General features: G+C 40.0%; 1 long non-coding RNA gene across 1 annotated transcript; it reads left to right on the forward strand.

Annotated features, from left to right (window-relative positions):
• Positions 1–1,497: 1,497 nt before the first annotated feature.
• On the forward strand, positions 1,498–5,781 carry LOC141517642 (uncharacterized). The gene is made up of 3 exons (XR_012476930.1): positions 1,498–2,314; positions 3,101–3,236; positions 4,957–5,781. It is a non-coding gene; the product is annotated as an uncharacterized LOC141517642 (long non-coding RNA).
• The last annotated feature ends 4,764 nt before the right edge of the window (positions 5,782–10,545 follow it).

A 10,545-nucleotide genomic window follows, 5' to 3' on the forward strand; every position in this document is an offset into this window, starting at 1 on the left:
ACAGAGACAGAGAGACAGAGAGAGACAGAGACAGAGACAGAGAGAGAAGCAGTATGGTAGTAGATAATTAGCTGGCACCGGGGGTCAGATTCTATACCTGTCATGTATTGACTATATTTCCATAGACAAGTGCTTTTTTTTTAACTCTCAGTCTCCTAAACAATTCTCTAAGGTTAAAATCTCTTTTGATAGATGGATTTTTCATAGCTAGGAGTTCTCAATACCAATAAAATCACTGGACCTATGCCCATACTTATATGTTTGGCATATATTTGGCTCTTAATATATTCTGGTTGACTTATTTATTTTCTATTTTTTAACTAATGCTAAATAGTTTTGATTATTTTTTAGTCTCTAGTATAGTTTAAGATGTGATAATTCAAACTTTTTCATTTTTTTCTTTGAGATTCTAGAAGTTTTCCTTTAAAGTAATTCTGTTATTATTTTATCTAGTTCTATGAGTAATCTGTGACACTTGTGTAATAGTCAGAATACTGTTTTTCTTAAATGTATAATTGTGTTGTTTGTTTGTTTGTTTGTTTGGTTCTTGTCCTTCATTATCGAAGAAGACCAAAATGACATCATTATATTGGAGATAAATTACAGCATGTCTGACTTTGGCTGATCAAACCAATAAGAGCTCAGAATACTCTTCCACAGGTTGGGCATGGATACTCTAAATTTACAAATGGCACATTTCCTTTGAACTGCTTCAATTCTTCCTTTCTCATAGAGTGCAGCCCCCTCACTGATGAGAACACACCATGCTGGGCGATTCTGTGCCAGTGTCTCCATGTATAATCAGTTCTAAAGTTCTTCAATGAGACCTCCAGGGTCTTGCTTCTTCTGACCCCCTTGTGAGCACTTGCTCTGTGTGAGTTCTCCATAAAATAGTTTTTTTGGCAAACATATGTCTGGCATTTTAATAATGTGTCCAGCCCATCATAGTTGCACTCTCTATAGTAATGTTGGAATGATAGGCAGTTTAGCTCAAGAAAGGACCTCAGTGCCTGGTATCTTCTTCTGCCAGGTGATTATCAGAATCTTTCTAAGACAATTTAAATGGAAGTGATTCAGTTTCCTGACATGGCACTGGTAGACTGGCCAGGTTTCACAGGTATATTGCAATAAGGTAAGCACAAGAGCTCTGTAGACCTTCAGTTTGGTGGTCAGTCTAATACCTCTTCTCTCCCATACTTTCTTTTGGAGCCTCCCAAATACTGAGCTAGTTCTGGCAATGTGAGTGTCAACCTCATTGTCAATGTGTACCTCCTTGGAAAGGACACTGGCAAGGTAAGTGAACTTGTCCATAATACTCACAATTTCTCTATTTGCTGTAATTGATGGTTCCCCATATGAATGATGCAGTGCTGGCTGATGGAGCACTTGTGTTTTTTTGGTGTTAATTTTTAGACCAAAATTAGCACAAAGAGCAGAAAATCGATTCATACTTTGTTCCATCTCAACTTCAGAGGTTGCAGTCACCTGCAAACAGAAGATCATACAACATTCCTCTACTTTGGTCTTGGCTTGTAGCCTTTTCAAATTGAAGAATTTGCCATCAGTGAGATAGCTGACCTTGAGGTCATGTTCATCCTCAGTGAAGGCATTTGATAGCGTGACTGAAAACATCATGCTAAAAAAGCATAGGAGAAAGGACACATCCTTGTTTCATTTAATTGGTGACTTGGAAATCATGTCCAACATCCAGAACCCAGGCATGCATAACATCATGGAACTGAAGTACAATACTGATGAACTTCTCTGGGCAATCAAATTTTGACATAATTTTCCATAAATCCTCACTACTGACAGTATCAAAGACCTTGGTCAGATCTACAAATGTTGTACACAGACTTCTGTTCTTTTCTTGGCATTTTTCCTTAGGATTGTTGGGCAGCAACCACTATATCAATGGTTCCTCTACCCTTTTTGAAGTCACACTGGCTCTCAGAAAGTGACCGACTTCTAGGTGAAGGATCAGCCTATTGAGAAGGACTCTGGCAAGAATCTTACCAGCAATGACCAAAAGAGAAATACCTGTGATTGTCATAGGACAATCTATTATTCCCTTTACCTTTATAGAGATGGACAATGGAGGCATCCTTGAATTCTTAGGGGATAACTTTTTCATTTCATATAACCTGGAAAATTTCAGTTTTTGGATGAGCAATGGACCCCCCCCCCACCTTGTAAATCTCAACTGGAATAAGATCAGTACCAGGTGATTTGCCACTAGAAAGGAGCCTAATGACATTCAAAACCTCTTCTTCAGTTGGAACTTCAGCTAGGGACTGATTGACTTCAGCTTGAGGTAAACAATCAGTGGCTTCTATGTTGATTGTTGATGGTCTTTTAAGAACACTGGAAGTGTTCAGCTCATCTTTCTAGGATCATGTCCCTATATTTAATCAATGTAGATCTATCAGCACTGAGTAGTTAAGACACACCATATGTCTTTCATAAATAGCCTTCAGGGCATCAATAAAGCATTTTGGTTTGTTACAGTCTGCATAAAATTGAATTTCATCTGTCTTCTAATTGAGCCAAGAGACCTGGATCTCTCTAAGTTTCTCATGGACTTTACTTTTGATGGAATTAAGTGCTGCCTTCTTAGAAATGGATGAACTATCCTTTTGGTAAACCCTGTGGTGTTCTTGTTTTTAATTTAGCAGCTTCTGTATGATCTCATCATTTTCAACAAACCAGTCTTGGTGGTTTTGGTGTTCTGGTCCAGATGAGTAAATGCAGTGCTGTACACCAGATCTCTGCAAGCTGCCCACTCCTTTTCCATTGCTGCCAACTGTGTGTTGGTTCAGTATTCCCTATAAATTAGCAGCAAATTGTTCCCTCCCAGAGAGATACTTTATTCTCTTGACATTAATTCTTCTAGTATTCATTTTGCCTTGAGGTCATTGCTTTGGTTGAATATGAATATTTAACTTAGAGAGGATGAGTCTGTGATCAGTCCAGCACCCTGCACCACACATTGCCTTTGTCACTCTCACATACTGTCCATCTCTTCTCCTTACAATCACATAGTCTAATAGATGCCAGTGTTTGCTATGAGGGTGCATTCAGGAATGTTTTTTGCATTTAGATAAATGGAAGACAGTGTTTATGATGAGAAGGTCATGAGATGCACAAGTCTTCAGTAGAAGGTGACCATTGATTGCTGTTGCATTTTCCAACTCCATTCCTCCCAAGGACTCCCAGCCATAAAGTCACCCAGAAATGTAAGTTTTTTCTCTTTTGGTACATTGATGATAAGGTCTCTGGGTCTTCATAAAATTTTTCTTTAACCTCATCAGTATTTGTCATAGTGGGAGCATTGATGATGGTGGCAATCTCATTGTCATGAGATTGTCATTCACTCCTTTTGGTAGGCATTCAAGTATGCTGACAAGATTAGTTTTGATTGCAAAACCTACCCCAGCTTCACAACATACCCTTTCACTATGACCCCTCCAGAAAAACATGTATCCAGCTCTGACTTCAGTAAGCTGGCCTTCATTTGCCAGCCTTGTTTCCCTCAGGGCTGCTATTTGGATACCATACCTGCCAAGCTCTCTGGCAGCAAGAGTTGTTAGTCTTTCAGATCTATTGGATCTTGTGTTGTCATGAGCATGCACATATTCCATGCATCAATGATAAGTAGAATCTTTTTTTGAAGAAGTTTTTATAGACTTTTTTATGTCTCCACTGCACTGTGGGATTCCCTGCCTGCTGTGGTAGTCAGGCCAGGGTTGGGTAAGCAGACAATTTTTAGGGTACCTTTTCTAGCCCCTTCCTCACATCAGGAGGTAAGCAGTGCGATCCTTAAAAGAGTTGCTCAGTCACCCAGGGAGCTGCCAAATCCCACTGCTGCTTTCAGTAGAGAAATGACCCTATGACCCTGGGCCACCTGTGTGCAGGGTTGTGACTACAACTCCCAGTGTATCTGCACCTGTTGCTTCATCACTTGCCTGTTGCCACAGGACTTTGAGGAATGGTTATGAGTGAGGTAGAGCTACACAAAGTCATCTGCCTCATTCTCTCTTCCAAAGTCAATCATGATCCAGCATAGCAAGACAGAGTCAAGACAAGTGGTGATGGCAATGGATGACCTTTGCATCTTCAATGTCTAAACAAGTTCTAAGTGCTCCACAGCATCTGTTCAGCTGGCTTCATGGCCATTAGAATGAATTATTCTCCTCCACCCATTCCATCAGTGGAAGACTACACACACTTGGAGTAAATACCCCTCAATACTCACCTATGAGTTTGAGACTCCCTTGGTTACCCTTACCTTGGTTTAGCCCATCTACCAAAACAGTATCCCAGGGTGTGGCTGCTGTGCATGCTACAGCTTCTTGGAGCCACAGATGAGAATTAGGTGGCTCAGGTGGGCATCAAAGGTGGAAAGCAGCCCTGAAGAGGACTCAGCAGCCCTCACACCAAGGTACCTCTTCCTTGAATGCATTATTCAATTATTCAATGAAGTAATACAAATTCTGAGTTGCCCAGTAAGTGGTGCTCTATTTGAGCTATCAGCCCACTGAGTTTTTCAGTGTCTCTGACCATGCCTGGCATTGCTTTCCTAAAAAAAAAATATTCAGTATACTCACTGACTACCAGAAGGCTGTCAGCTTGTAGAAGTGATATTTGTTACCCAAGTCATTTACTTTTTTTGTATCACTAGCAGCATTACACAGTTTGGTTCCAATCTTGCTGGCCTGATCCGGAATGAATCTAGGGAAGGAAATGAAATATTGCTGAAGATACTAAACTTTAAAATCTATTGTTTGCACATAAATCATGAATCCCCAACCCAGCTGGTCTCCAGCTTCTTTGTTCACAATCTCTTGCATATATATACACATTCAAAAATTTAGCTCACTTTAGTCAGTTGATTGTACAAAGTATATAGGAAGGAAGAAAAGTATATAACTTTTGTATGTCTACTTTTTTTTTTAGGTTTTTGCAAGGCAATGGGGTTAAGTGGCTTGCCCAAGACCACACAGCTAAGTAATTATTAAGTGTCTGAGGCCAGATCTGAACTCAGGTACTCCTGACTCCAGGGTCAGTGCTTTATCCACTGAACCATCCAGCTACCCCTGTATGTCTACTTTCAATGAGCTTCTCATATACCTCCCAGTTCTTTAAATATGGAAGGAGAGTTCTAGGGCACATGCCTCACAAATCTCATGGAAAGGAATAATGGAAAGGAATATTTGTAATTCATACTAGGATCATGAACCTTGAAAAAGGGAAATGGGGGCGGAGAAGAGTAATGGAAATCAGTGTCACCAACCTAGATCACCAACTTATCAGGATTCACAAGGATTGGCAGTCTTGGCAACTTGGGATCCTTTTTCTCTCTGAGACACTAGTCTCTGACTGATTCTGCTCCCACAGTGTTAGTGACCAACCATTTTGCTCCCTGGTTATTTGAATCTCTTTAACAGTCTCAGGAGTAGTGGTACTAAAACCACAGACCTGGCCATTCTTAGAAAGCTCATGGAAACCCAGTAGTCTGAAGTCAAAGTCAATGACTACTTGCTGACATAACCTTCTTGAGAGCCAAGAATTCTTTTTTTAAAAAAAGTTTTTTATTTATTTAAGGCAATGGGGTTAAGTGGCTTGCCCAAGGCCACACAGCTAGGTAATTATTAAGTGTCTGAGACCAGATTTGAACCCAGGTACTCCTGACTCCAAGGCTGGTACCTTATCCACTATGCCACCTAGCCACCCTGGAATATTAATTTGACAGTAGTGTGGAAGATGAATTGGTGAGGGAAGGGACTAGAAGTAAGGATTCCAATTAGGAGTCTATTGTAATAGTCTAGTTGAGAATGTGATGAGAGCCTGTACTCTAGGATAGTGGAAATATGGGCAAAAGAAATTGGCAGGGGAACTGTAGGGGGGCATTGAGGAGATAAGAGGTTCACCTGCAAGAAAAGTATTACTTTCAATATTTTAGTATATATATAGATCCTTCCCTTTGATTTCTTTGGGTTATGTACCAACAATCAGAACACTGCATCAAAAGGAATATATGATTTAATGACTTTTGGAATATAGTTTCAAATTTCCTTCCAGAGTAGTAGGACCAATTCACAGCTTCATCAAGAATGTACTAGTATAACTGTCTTCCCATACTTCTGGCTCTCTTATGAATTTGCCCTTGAAATCAGCAAATGAAATTTCTATTTATTCTCCTAATTATAACTTCATAGCTAAGGGTTTACTAGGGCTCACACAGCTCCATGGTACCTGGAAAGATATTCCATAGCACTCTCCTTCCTTTATTTTCCAAGTCTTTTTCAATTCCCTATTCTCATTCCTCTTAAACAATTATTTTGCTCAAAGACCTCAAAGTATAGATCTGGAAATGAACGTAACAGATACACTACATTCCCCATCTATCATCATCCAGAAATCCCTGAAAAATATGTAGTAAATCCTAACACACACACAAACACACACACACACACACACCAAATATAAGTTTTTTCTGATTCATAAGAAAAATATGGGAAGCCATCAAACCTATTTGGATGAAGATTTGGAGGACTCCAGCATCCCCCCTCCTGTCTCCAGCCTTTCTGAGGCCAAGGTTAGTTGAGCAGAATATCTTTTAATAAGCCCCATTTGGACATGTAAGTTTTGTGCCTATATTTTTCTCTTTTTTCCTTTTCCTAGTATGATTGCTGAATTACTACATTATCATTCATTTGGAGAGACCTTTGCCACCAATTTCAAGAATTAAAGTGGTCAGAGAAACAATCATTTTCTCATTTGAAAACTCTTTAAACTCACAGAGAGAACGCTAATTCAAAATGCAATAGTAAATGACCCTGATTTTCTGGCTATGCAGGTAGGAGAAATGGATATATAGAAATATTGAACTTTTTTTCATTTTTCTTCTTCCTCTTCCTCCTCCTTCAGCAATTGAGGTTAAATGAAGTGCCTAGGGTTTCTGATGCTGTATTTGAACTCAGGTCCTCCTGACTCCAAAGAAAAATTAAACTTCTTAAGAAAAGAGAAATAACTTGATATCTGAAAGATAACTCTCCAGCATCTGAACAGAAGTGAAATCCAAATAAAGAGAGGGTCCTGAATGATGGTGGTCAATAGTCTGGAAGAGGAGGCCTGTTTCTGATAGTGTGCTAGTACTGGAAAAGATCATGGATATAGTGGTCTTTTGCATGGAGTCATTACCCTGTTTGCAAGGTGGCAGGAGTGTGAGGAACAGGTTTAATGGAAAGAGAATGCCAAATGGAACAATATACCTAAGGGTAGAGCCAAATGGAATAGCCATCAGAGACGGGCACAAAGTAAAGGGCTGATAAGCCTAGGGATGAAGGAGATTGATAGTTGAATAGAAATAGAATAAAAATTGAATAGAAAAAAAAATCCCCTAGGCAGCTATCAACTCTGAATCTCAGGGATTTAAAGGCAAGGAGGAAAATTTTGAGAGATGTAGTTAACAAGTCCACAAGCCTTTATTAAGTGTCTATATGCTAAACACAGGACAGTAGATTGCTACCTCTTCTCAATTAGTAGTTGTAGCTAAATGTTACAGTGTATAGATTGAAGATCCTGAAATCAGGACTCATCTTTTTAAGTTCAAATCTATAGACCTCCTAGAGGTCAGGGATTATCTTTTGTATCTTTTTGTATCCTCAGAGTTTAGCACTGGGTGTGTACATGGTGACCCCTGCTCTTTGTTCTTGGAGAAGACCATGAAATCAGAGAAGTGATGCCATGATAAGTACTTGAATTGGATTGAGTGAGGGGGACTGTGCTGAGTCATCAGGCTCACCTTGTCCTCCAAAGCCTTGGGGGTCCAGTGTGACACTAGCTGTGTGCCCTGGGCAAGTCACTTAACCCTATTTGCCTCAGTTTCTTCCTCTGCAAAATGGCTGGAGAAGCCTGTAGCAGATCATTTCAGTATCTTTGTCAAGAAAATCCCAGATGGGATCACAGAGAGTTGGACATGACTGTAGCTGTGATGTTGTTACACAATTTATCAGCATATCACAACTACAAAAATAAATTATGAGATTGAAGATTCTCAGATAGATGAGAAATCTGAAGCTCAGAGAGTTAATAGCTCAAATATACTCCCAGTCAAATTAAATTCTTATTTGGGAATTGGAGCCAGTGTTGATGAGGGAAGACATAAAATCATACCTTAATCTTCTACAACCAGGAAAAAAAAAGTCTCTTGGCACCAGGACTCTTATCACCCTGATTGAACCAGAGGAAGTCTTTGCTATCCTCTAGGATGAGAAAATCCTAGCAACATCCCAGCTGGGGCCCAAGGTAATACACATCAGTCAGGTCAGACTGACTTCAGGACCTTTGACCACTTGCTAGTTTGTGGCGCCATCAGTTTCTCTTTACTTCTCCCTCATGCAGCCTAGCTCCCTTCAAGGGCAAGCTCAGGGGCCACCTCCTTCAAAGAAACCTTCTTTTATTAGTGGTGCTCTCCCCTACTTGCATATTTGTGATGTTTCTTCCCAGTAGAACAGAAATTCATCCAGAATAGGGACTAGTTTTCAATCAATCAACATTTATTTAAGCTCTTACTATGTGATACTAGTAGGCAGGTGGTGCAGTAGATAGAGTAGCTCTGGAGACAGGAGGACCTCAGTTCAAATTTGAGCTCAGACACTTGACACTGACTAGCTGTGTGAACTTGGTCAGGTCACTTAGCCCTGATTGTCTCATATTCAAGTCCATTTCCTGTCCTGATTCACATCTGGCCACTGGACCCGGAAGGCTTTGGAGGAGAAGGTGAGCCTGATAACTCATTACAGTCTCCCTAACTCAATCCAATTCAAGTGCTTATCATGACATCATCTCTCTGATGTCATAGTCTTCTTCAAGAACAAAGGGCAAGTTGGGGGTGGCTAGGTGGCACAGTGGATAAAGCACTGGCCCTGGAGTCAGGAGTACCTGGGTTCAAATCCAGTCTCAGACACTTAATTACCTAGCTGTGTGGCCTTGGGCAAGCCACTTAACCCCATTTGCCTTGCAAAAACCTAAAAAAAAAAAAAGAACAAAGGGCAAGTACCATCATGTACACACCCAGTACTAAACTCTGAGGATACAAAAAGATACAAAAGATAATCCCTGACCTCCAGGAGCTCCACTGTCTAAAGAACTCACAATTCTAAAGAGCTCACAATCTTGTATTTGTATTTTCATTGAAGAATATGTTTGATACATTATTTTGTTTTGTTTAGTTGTGTCCTACTCTTTGAGACCCCATTTGGACTTTTTTAAACAAAGATACTGGAATGGCTTGCCATTTTATCGTCCAGCTCATTTTACAAATGGAGAAACTGATGTACACATGGTTGTGACTTGCCTAGGGTCACTCAGGCATTGCCCATAGAAGAAGTGAGTATTTTGCTGTATTTGGATTGTGGGGTATCATGTTCAATTCTGGGCATGGCAGGGGATGCCCCAATGAACCTTGGCACTTCGAAAAATTCCTCTTCCTATAGAATGGGTGGTTAGGTGGCACAGTGAAAAGAGTACTAAGTGCAAATATAAGCTCAGATACCAGCTCTGTGACCTTAGGTAAGTCACCAAGTGCCTACTGAAGGGACCTAGCCAGGCAATCAACAAAACCTGCATAATTAACTCTAACCCCTTTCCTTCCCTTTGGTTAATATTGATTAAGATCCAGTAGTCCCAGACAATTACAGTATCTGATTCAGGATTAGAAAATTCTATTTAACTTCTGTTTTACCCCATAATTGCATGCCCTCATCCTCAAAACTTATTTCAGAGGCAGCTAGTTGGTACAGTGGATAGAGCACTGGCCCTGGAGTCAGGAGAACCTGAGTTAAAATCCAACCTCAGACACTTAAAAAAAAAATTACCTAGTTAAGTAACTTTGGGCAGGGCACTCCATTGTCTTGCAAAAAAAAACCCCAACTTATTTCAAACTTTCACAACAAGACTAATGTGGAAATTTACACATGTATAACCTATATCAGACTGTGTGCTATCTTGGGGAGGAGGGAAGGAAGGGAGGGAGAAAATTAGGAACTCAAAATATAATGCTGAGAATTAACTTTATATGTAGCAAGGGCCAGTAATCCATACATGAAGATCCCTGTCACCTCAAATCAACTAAGTTTAATATGTAATATTGAGGTTGAATTATATATTTTTTGTTAATTATTTCCCAATTATATTTTAATCTGGTTTTGGGGAAAGATTGGTCACACTTAAGTTTAATTTGCACTGTTAACATTTTCTCCATAGTCTTATTTTTTTCATTTCTTTCTTTTTTTCCTTTTTTTTTTGTTTTTATGAGGCAATGAGGTTAAGTGCTTTGCCTATGGTCACACAGCTAGTAAGTATCAAGTGTTCTGGGGTGAATTTGAACTCAGCTCCACCTGACTCTAAGGTGCCCTATAAGGTATACTACCTAGCTGCCTTTGCACAGGTTTTTGAGAGCCAAGTTTGAGCTGCTACCAGTATATCCCCAGTAGAGAGGCTCTGATTCTGAACTTGGTGATCCTGGGATCTGGTTGTGAA

The sequence above is a fragment of the Macrotis lagotis genome, chromosome 1 (genome assembly GCF_037893015.1).
Source record: "Macrotis lagotis isolate mMagLag1 chromosome 1, bilby.v1.9.chrom.fasta, whole genome shotgun sequence".
Lineage (NCBI taxonomy): Eukaryota > Metazoa > Chordata > Mammalia > Peramelemorphia > Peramelidae > Macrotis > Macrotis lagotis.